The sequence below is a fragment of the Capsicum annuum genome, chromosome 1 (genome assembly GCF_002878395.1).
Source record: "Capsicum annuum cultivar UCD-10X-F1 chromosome 1, UCD10Xv1.1, whole genome shotgun sequence".
Lineage (NCBI taxonomy): Eukaryota > Viridiplantae > Streptophyta > Magnoliopsida > Solanales > Solanaceae > Capsicum > Capsicum annuum.
In genome coordinates, this window is record NC_061111.1 from 92,375,357 (window position 1) to 92,384,725 (window position 9,369).

Sequence of the window (9,369 nt, forward strand, 5' to 3'; positions counted from 1 at the left end):
ATTAAAATAAGAAAAAAGGCTCAAATATACTATTGAACTATCAGAAATGGCTCATTCGTGCCATCATTATTATAAAACCAGTTCATCCATGTGATTACTTTTTAATGGTGAATTTCAAAAATAGTTTTGTCACGTGGACTTTTATTAGAGGTCCACGTCATTGCTTAAAATAAATCTATATTAATTTCAAAATATTTGAAATTATTTAGTATCAGGATTATTTGTCCCACCATTTATACCATAGTGATAGAATAAGTTACCCCATATAAATGGCGGAATAATTAGGATAGCGGACTTCTTTTAAAATGTTATTTGGAAATGATTTTCAATAATGTATGTTTCCCTCATTCGTGATGAAGAATGGAGAAGTTCTATTGGTACACTTCTTTTTTTTTATTTGTCCTAATCTTTTATTGGCTTCTTTTCTTGCAACTTCGGAGTATACATTGGAGTCATTGAAATTACAACTAATCAGTTACTGTAGGATAAAAAAAAAAGTTACTGTAGGATAGAATTTTTTAGGCTTCTGTTAAGCGTAACATTTATAATGATTCAGAATCAACAAAAAATAACCAAAGGATATACGCTAATCACTATTTTTTCTGATTAGAAAAATAGTTATTGTTGTAGAAAAAAGTACTTTTAATGGGTGTGGGTCGGGTTATGTTAAATAGATATTCTTTTTAATGGATCTAAGATATTTTAAAATTAATATTGATTTATTTTTATTAATAACGTGTGCCTCTAATAAAAGGCCACGCGGCAAAAATATTTTTGAAAACTCACTGTTAAAAAGTAATCATATGAATAAGTTGGTTTTATATCGGCGATACCACAAATGAGCCAAACTTTTAGCTGATGGGATAAATGAGTAATTTCTGATAATTCAATGGCATATTTGAGCCTTTTCCCTTAAAAACTTTTTGGATCATTTAATTAATGACGTGGACGAATCATTGTTGACCAAGTGTACAAAATGATTTTGCCAAAAATCACCAAACTAGACTGTTAAAAAAAGGCATGAATGAGACTTTTTTGTAACGACAATGGCATGAATGAGTCAAACTTTAAACAAATGACATAGATGAGCCTTTTCTCAAAATTTGATGGCATATTTAAGCCTTTTTCTTTGTATTAATAATAAGTACCACACGTGAATGTTCAGATTCCATAAGGTGAACCCAATTCAAATGGAATTTCACCAAGTGGAAGTTTACATTCATTTATTAATATTTTATTAATATGCTATATATAAATAATATTAAATATATATCATATGTATATTTTAATCAAGAAATATAATTTAATTTCCTATTCTAAATAGAAAACTTCAATTTATTCATAGTATTAATTATATTTTTGGTGCTAGCAAAGTATATAATAATATTTTATTTGGACTAATACTTTATTTGTTTGACCAATTAAATATTTTAATTTAATTATCAAATAATAAAATAACTAATTTATTAACAAAGACCAGAACAGTCGTTAGTGTACGGTGCCATAGGTTCAAAAGTAAGCCTGCGGTAAATTGATCATATCAAAATACTAATCAAGGTTGGCGTCTAGTAACACTCCTTAACGACTGGATAGCATGAGGGGTACAATTTACTCTCAAGAACCTGTAGAAGAATAATGTAGGATTTCTTTATGCCCTTATAATTTCAGATCATCTTAGGATATGATCTAACTGTCAAATCCCAATAGGTGATCAACTATGTGTCCATGTCAGATTATAATTGCAATGGCCTAAGAAACTCTTCTCTTCTTTCATTCAATTGCTTTAGCTAAGGTCTTGATTAGTCGTTTATAATAAATGACAACATAGAGATTAAACTCATTATCAAGAGTTGACAAATTTCATCTTGAATCAATCATTAATTTAATAGGCATTTAAATATACTCAATATCCTTTCAATCACATCTGTATGAACATGGGTGTCGGTATCAAAGTATAATAAATAACTTATTAATTACTATGATGATCTCAAGTCAAGAATACTCTTACATCACATTCTTCAAGATAATATCCGAGTGACAGTTTATGGTAGTCTAATCATTAGGAATTATTCGGTGAGTCTATTCAGTGACCATATCTCCATATGCATCATCTATGCATGTGATTTGTTAATGAGATCAATTAATCTTATAAAGACCACCATACACATATTAATCTAATCGGATCACCAATGTCCTAATTAGTAATCCTACGATCAAGAATAATTTTAGATTATGTTTTAAGAAACATGACATTCTCATTATCATGATCTCCATCATGATGTCAGGTTCCTTAACTTAATCAAGGACCTTATCATATTGATCAAACAATTTGATATAACTATGAAAAAGAATATTAGATGTCATACATTTATATCAAATAGTAATATTTATAAAAACATGCCCAAATCATCAAATGTGAGATTGGATCTAGGACATATCACTATATCCCTTACAAGCAGGTCATGTAATGTTTAAATGGATAAATTTTTGAACTACTTTTTATTAGATTGGGTGAGGTAATAGCTTAAAGATAGCTCCTCAGTAATATAATTTCATGATTTTTTTCATGAATATTTACTTCCACTTTGTGTTCAATCGGAACTCACATATTCTTTGATTATTAATACTTAGAAATAAGTGTGTGTTGATTTCATATCTATTATTATATCACATGTATTTTAATTTGATCGAGGGAGAAATATCAGTTTTTTTCACTTTGCGATCAAATTACTACTTGATATTCCTTTCAACTAAGTGTCTCGCTTATTCTATCATTTATTTACTTGGTGAAAAAAATCAGAAAATCGCTCTGATTAAAAATGTAATTAGTTTGTCAAAGGCTTGATGCAATTATGTCCTTTATGAGGAAGTTAAAGTAAAGATTAGTTTGTAATCCTTGAAAATGTTATCTGTATTACATATTATTTTAGGAAAAGATGATTATATAACTTGTAATTCTTGAGGAAATTAATGTTATGTTCACTACTTCGTATTTTTGATAAAAATTGAATGCAAACAAATGTGTTAGGCGTTTGACATATTTCATATATAACCATTAAGGAACATCATGACACAAATATTCATTTAGGTACAACTATCAATAATATTTATTTCAAGCATGAAAATAATTTTTCGTATATTCACTACTTCGTATTTTTGATAAAATTTGAATTCAAACAAATGTGATAGGAGTTTGACATATTTCATATACAACCATTAAGGAACATCATTATAGAAATATTCATTTAGGTACGACTATCAATAATATTTTTTTCAAGCATGAAAATAATTTTTTCGGAGTTGTGCTCCCTCTGTTTTCTTTAAACTCATCAGACTTATATACTTTACACTTTTCTTTAGAAAGTTTGCTTAATTTCACTAAGTTATAAACCTGATTATTATTACTCTAATAAATTTAAAAAATAATTATTTAATGATAAGGATAAAATTGAATAGTGAATCAAAATTACAAAATACACAAAGTATGCCCATTGATGAGATGAAAATTAGACCAAACAAAACAAGAACATATAAAAAAATAAAGTGTACTTAGCAAGCGCACGGCCAAAATTAAGTTGAGAGAATGAATTTGAAGTTTAAACATATATCTCTAAGTATGGTGTGCCAAAACACAACTTCAGGTAATTTCGAAGCAAGTAATTTGTAAGAAACTTTACATGAAGCAATTAGTATGGGATACACATTGATAGCATCCAGGCTGGCCCACTTGTATTAAGATTGACGGGCTTCAATGAAAACAAGAAGATGTTTATGGTGGAAGAAAAGCCCAAGAATGAGTCCAAAAACTATCGAGAAGAATAGGCAAAGTGCTACACATATTTCATGATTCAAGTCCAAGCCCAAAAGGAAGAAGATTGAGCCCATATGGATTGTGAGTAAATTTAGAAACTTTTCCTTATTTTCTTAGGAGAGAATTTTTGATATTATTTTTACATGCTTTTCTAGTCCTAGTAGGATTTTATTTATTATTTCCATAATAGTAGATCCTAATCCCATGCTATTTTGGATAGCTTTTTCTTAGTCCTAGTTAGATTTAATAAAGGTAGATTCCAATCCCATGCTATTTGGGATAGATTTTTTTTTCCTATATATAAGGATGAATTTTGTTATTTTGAAGGAGACAATATTATTATTAATTGAGACTTTCTCTTATTTACACCTTTGTGTGTGGCTACTTGGGATTTACCTTGCCACCCTATAAGAACGATTCTTTAGGAGGTAAGATTAATTTTTAATTAGATATCTTTGGTTTCTATTAAAGTTAATTAAAGAAGGTGATTAGTCTTATACTAATTATTGTCTTTAGTTTCTTTGAAATAGGGGTGTAGATCACTTTTGATCTAAGTTCTTGAATTGACTCTATTAGTATCATAATTAATCTTAATTCGCTAATTTTGAATACTAAGATCAATTAGGGTTCTTAGCACTTAACCTCAAAATTGAGGATTTTACTCTCCAATTTTGCCTATCTTTACCGTCTTGCTTTTAATCTTAGTATTTTTGCTTCCGCACTATTTTTTGTTTATTAACGTAACCCAATTCTTATCAAGTGTTATCAAAGTGATTCTATCAAGGTTCCATTCTTGATAATTCTTGGGAGTTTCCTAGTTAAAAAAAAGGTTGATTTAGATCAAGAAATTCTAAATTTATTGTGTTTCTTGTTTTCCAACATCAAGGAGTAAAACCAAGAAGAGGAAAAAATTAGATTTTTTTTAATTGGTCATTTTCTTGTCTCACCAAACCCAATCCGTCTGGGAGTTGGTAATTTTTTTTATCTCAACATCTTACTTCTAAAAGAATTGTTACTAGTAGGGTTAATATATAAATCTTAAAGGAATCAGCCACAGGTTATAATTTGAGTGGGAAAAGGCAAGAGAGGTGAGATTAAAAAAAGGGCTAAATTAAGAGTTTTTGTTTTCTTTAACTTTTGGAGATGTCTCAAACCGTAAAGGATACAGATGCTGAGACTCAAAACAATGACATAGTCAAGGCACTTAGAAGGATTTTTGTTTGACTTGATTAGAGGTCACCAAAAACCCACCTAATCAGGTGAATATAACGGATTTAAGGAGAAATATTTTTCATATAAGGTGTGGGATAAAGGATAATATTTCCTCTATGGTTATGATTTTGAAAGTGATGCTAATGTGATAAGTTCATACGTGGTGGAGAAGTTAAAACGTACATTCATCAAACACAATAATTTCGGTGAACTTAAGGTGACTAAGCAATACATGATTTCTTTCTCCATTAGAAGGTACTCTGGTAATGTTCTTTATGATGTAATTCCAATGTAAGATTGTCATATCAAGCTTGGACGTTCCAGGCAGTTTGATAAGAATGCAATTTATGATAGGGAAAAAAATAGAGTTTCTCTTGAGCTAAACAAAATAAAATATAAAATTGTACCTTTAACTCTATCCCAATTTTATGAAGATCACAAACGTGTGAAAGAAGCAATGAAAAATTTTGAGAGAGAAAAGAATGATAGGAGTAAGGGGGAGCATGTTGACATTCTAAGTGAGGAAAGAGGAAAGGTTGTGTTGTGTGAAGAGAACGGGATGTCAAGTGAGGTCAAGAGAAAAGAAAGAAGAGATGATCATGAGAGTAATAAAGAGAGATAATAATGAGGTAGAGAAAGAGAACCAAGGGAGTTTGAGTGAGGTTATTTCTTATTCTAGCTCTAACCTTCCTACTTCTTCTTTTTGTTGCATTGATTCTCTTATAGGTACTCACGGAAAAGTTTGCATTGAAAAGTCTTCAGTGGATGAACTTAATACTAAGGTGGTAGAAACTATATGTCCTATTGAGCAAGTGTTTGTTCATAAGAAGATTATAGGTAAAGAGAATTATTTTAGACTTGTCCAAGATGAGGCTTATGACAAGAAGTCCAACAAGGCAGATGTAGATCTAACGCTAATGAGCAAGTAAAATGAAGTAATATTATTCCTTTGCTACATAAGACCAAATTAAGGCATGACTCCTCAAGTCTTGGTGATTGTAAGAAAAAAAATGTTTGCTACTAGTGATGAGGAAATCTGTGACTATTATGATACAAGTGATCAAATGCCCATTGTTGAACCTATTCATGATTCCTTGTTGGTGAATTTGAGCAGCTACTTAGAATTTAGTGGAGATTGTATTTTGATATTGAAAGATTCTTCTAACCTTCTTGAAATCTCCTATGTTTATGTGAATAAATGTTATGTGGAAAAATCTTCAAGTGTAGTTGATGATGCTTGGCTATATCATAAAAGTATTAAATTTGATACATATTTTATGGAGCTTATGACGTCTTTGACAAGCCCAGTGGAGTACTTTATTGATAGAGCTAAATTGGAGAGACACATATCATTTTCTACGTCATCTAAACATGAATATTGTTGTGCTCATACAGGGAAGATAATTTTCTATTGGGATGATGATGTCCATATGCTTTATAAAGGTGTATTTATACATGCAAGGATTAATTGGGTTAAGTGGATGCATGGTCACTATCTTGTTTTGTTCCTACCATTGTTGTTTTCAAGTAATGGATTTTGTTTACTATTGTATGTCGTCTTGATTATGCGAGATTCAAATTCGAGGACAAATTGTTTTCAAGAAGAGGGGAATGATAGCATCCAGGCTAGCCCACTTGCATTAATTGACGGGTTTCAATGAAATCAAGAAGATGCTTATGATGGAAGAAGAGCACAAGAATGAGTCCAAGAATTATGGAGAAGAATGGGCAAAGTGCTACACATATTTCATGATTCAAGTCCAAGCTCAAAATGAAGAAAATTGAGCCCATATGGGCTGCGAGTAAATTTGGAAACTTTTCCTTATTTTCTTAGGAGAGAATTTTTGGTATTATTTTTACATGCTTTCCTAGTCCTAGTAGGATTTTATTTATTATTTCCATAATAGTAGATCCTAATCCCATGCTATTTGGTATAGCTTTTTCCTAGTCCTAGTTAGATTTGATAAAGGTGGATTCCAATCCCATGCTATTTGGGATAGGTTTTTTTTTTCCTAAATATAGGGATGAATTTGTTATTTTGAAGGAGACAATATTATTATTAATTGAGACTTTCTCTTATTTACACCTTTGTGTGTGGCTACTTGGGATTTAGCTTGCAACCCTATAAGAACAATTCTTTAGGAGGTAAGATTAATTCTTAACTTGATATCTTTGGTTTCTATTAAAGTTAATTAAAGAAGGTGATTAGTCTTATACTAATTGTTTCTTTAGTTTCTTTGAAATAGGGGTCTAGATCACTTTTGATCTAAGTTCTTGAATTGACTCTATTAGTATCATAATTAGTCTTAATTCGCTAATTTTGAATACCAAGATCAATTAGGATTCTTAGCACTTAACCTCTAAATTGGAGATTTTATTCTCCAGTTTTGCCTATCTTTAATTTCTTGCCTTTAATCTTAGTATTTTCGCTTCCACATTATTTTCTTGTTTATTAACGTTACCCGATTCTTATCAAGTGGTATCAAAGTGGTTCTATCAAGGTTCCATTCTTGATAATTCTTGGGAGTTTTCTAGTTAAAAAAAAAGGTTTCTTTATATTAAGAAATTCCAAATTTATTGTGTTTCTTGTTTTCCAACATCAAAGAGGAAAACCAAGAAGAGGAAAAATTTTAGATTTTTTTTAATTGGTCTTTTTCTTGTCTCACCAAACCCAATCCGTCTGGGAATTGGTAATTTTTTTTTATATCTACATTTTACTTCTAAAGGGATTGTTACTAATAGGGTTAATATATAAATCTTAAAGGAATCAGCCAATGGTTGTAATTTGAGTGGGAAAAGGCAAGAGGGGTGAGATTAAAAAAGGGCCAAATTGAGAGTTTTTGTTTTCTTTAACTTTTGGAGATGTCTCAAACCATAACGAATATTGATGCTGGGAGTTAAAACAATGGCATAGCCGAGGCAGTTAGAAACATTTTTGCTCGACTCGATGCATTAGAGGTCACCAAAAACCCACCTAATCAGGTGAATATAACGGATTTAAGGAGAAGTGTTTTTCATACAAGGTGTGGGATAAAGAATAATATTTGCTCTATAATTATTGATTTTGAAAGTGATGCTAATGTGATAAGTTCATACATGGTGGAGAAGTTAAAACTTACATGCATCAAACACAATGATTTTGGTGAACTTAAGGTGACTAGCAATGCATGATTTCTTTCTCTATTGAAAGGTACTCTGATAATGTTCTTTGTGATGTAATTCCAATGCAAGATTGGCATATCAAGCTTGGGCGTTCCTTATAGTTTGATAGGAATGCAATTTATGATAGGGGGAAGAATAGAGTTTCTCTTGAGCTAAACGAAATAAAATATAAATTTGTACCTTTAACTCCATCCCAAGTTTATGAAGATCACAAGCGTATGAAAGAAGCAATGAAAAGTTTTGAGAGAGAAAAGAATGATAGGAGTAATGGAGAGCATGTTGATATTCCAAGAGAGGAAAGAGGAAAGGTTGTGTTGTGTGAAGAGAACGGGATGTCAAGTGAGGTCAATAGAAAAGAAAGAAGAGATGATCATGAGAGTAATAAAGAGAGGGATAATAATGAGGTAGAGAAAGAGAACCAAGGGAGTTTGAGTGAGGTTATTTCTTATTCTAGCTCTAACCTTCCTACTTCTTCTTTTTGTTGCTTTGATTCTCTTATAGGTACTCTTGGAAAAGTTTGCTTTGAATAGTCTTCAGTGGATGAACTTAATACTAAGGTGGTTGAAATTACATGTCCCATTGAGCAAGTGTTTGTTCATAAGAAAAATATAGGTAAAGAGAATTATTTTGGACTTGTCCAAGATGAGATTTATGGCATGAAATCCAACAAGACAAATGTAGATCTAACGCTAATGAGCAAGGAAAACTGAGTTAATGTTATTCCTTTACTACATAAGACCAAATTAAGGCATGACTCCTCAAATCTTGGTGATTGTAAGGGGAAAAAATGTTTGCTACTAGTGATGAGAAAATATGTGACTATTATGATACAAGTGATCAAATGCCCATTGTTGAACCTATTCATGATTCTTGTTGGTGAATTTGAGCAGCTACTTAGAATTTAATGGAGATTGTATTTTGATATTGAAAGATTCTTCTAACCTTCTTGAAATCTTCTATGCTTATGTGAATAAATGTTATGTGAAAAAATCTTCAAGTGTAGTTGATGATGCTTGGCTATATCATAAAAGTATTAAATTTGATACATATTTTATGGAGCTTATGATTTGACAAGCCAGTGGAGTACTTTATTGATAGAGCTAAATCTGAGAGACACGTATCATTTTCTACGTCATCTAAACATGAATATTGTTGTGCTCATACAAGGAAGATAATTTTCTATT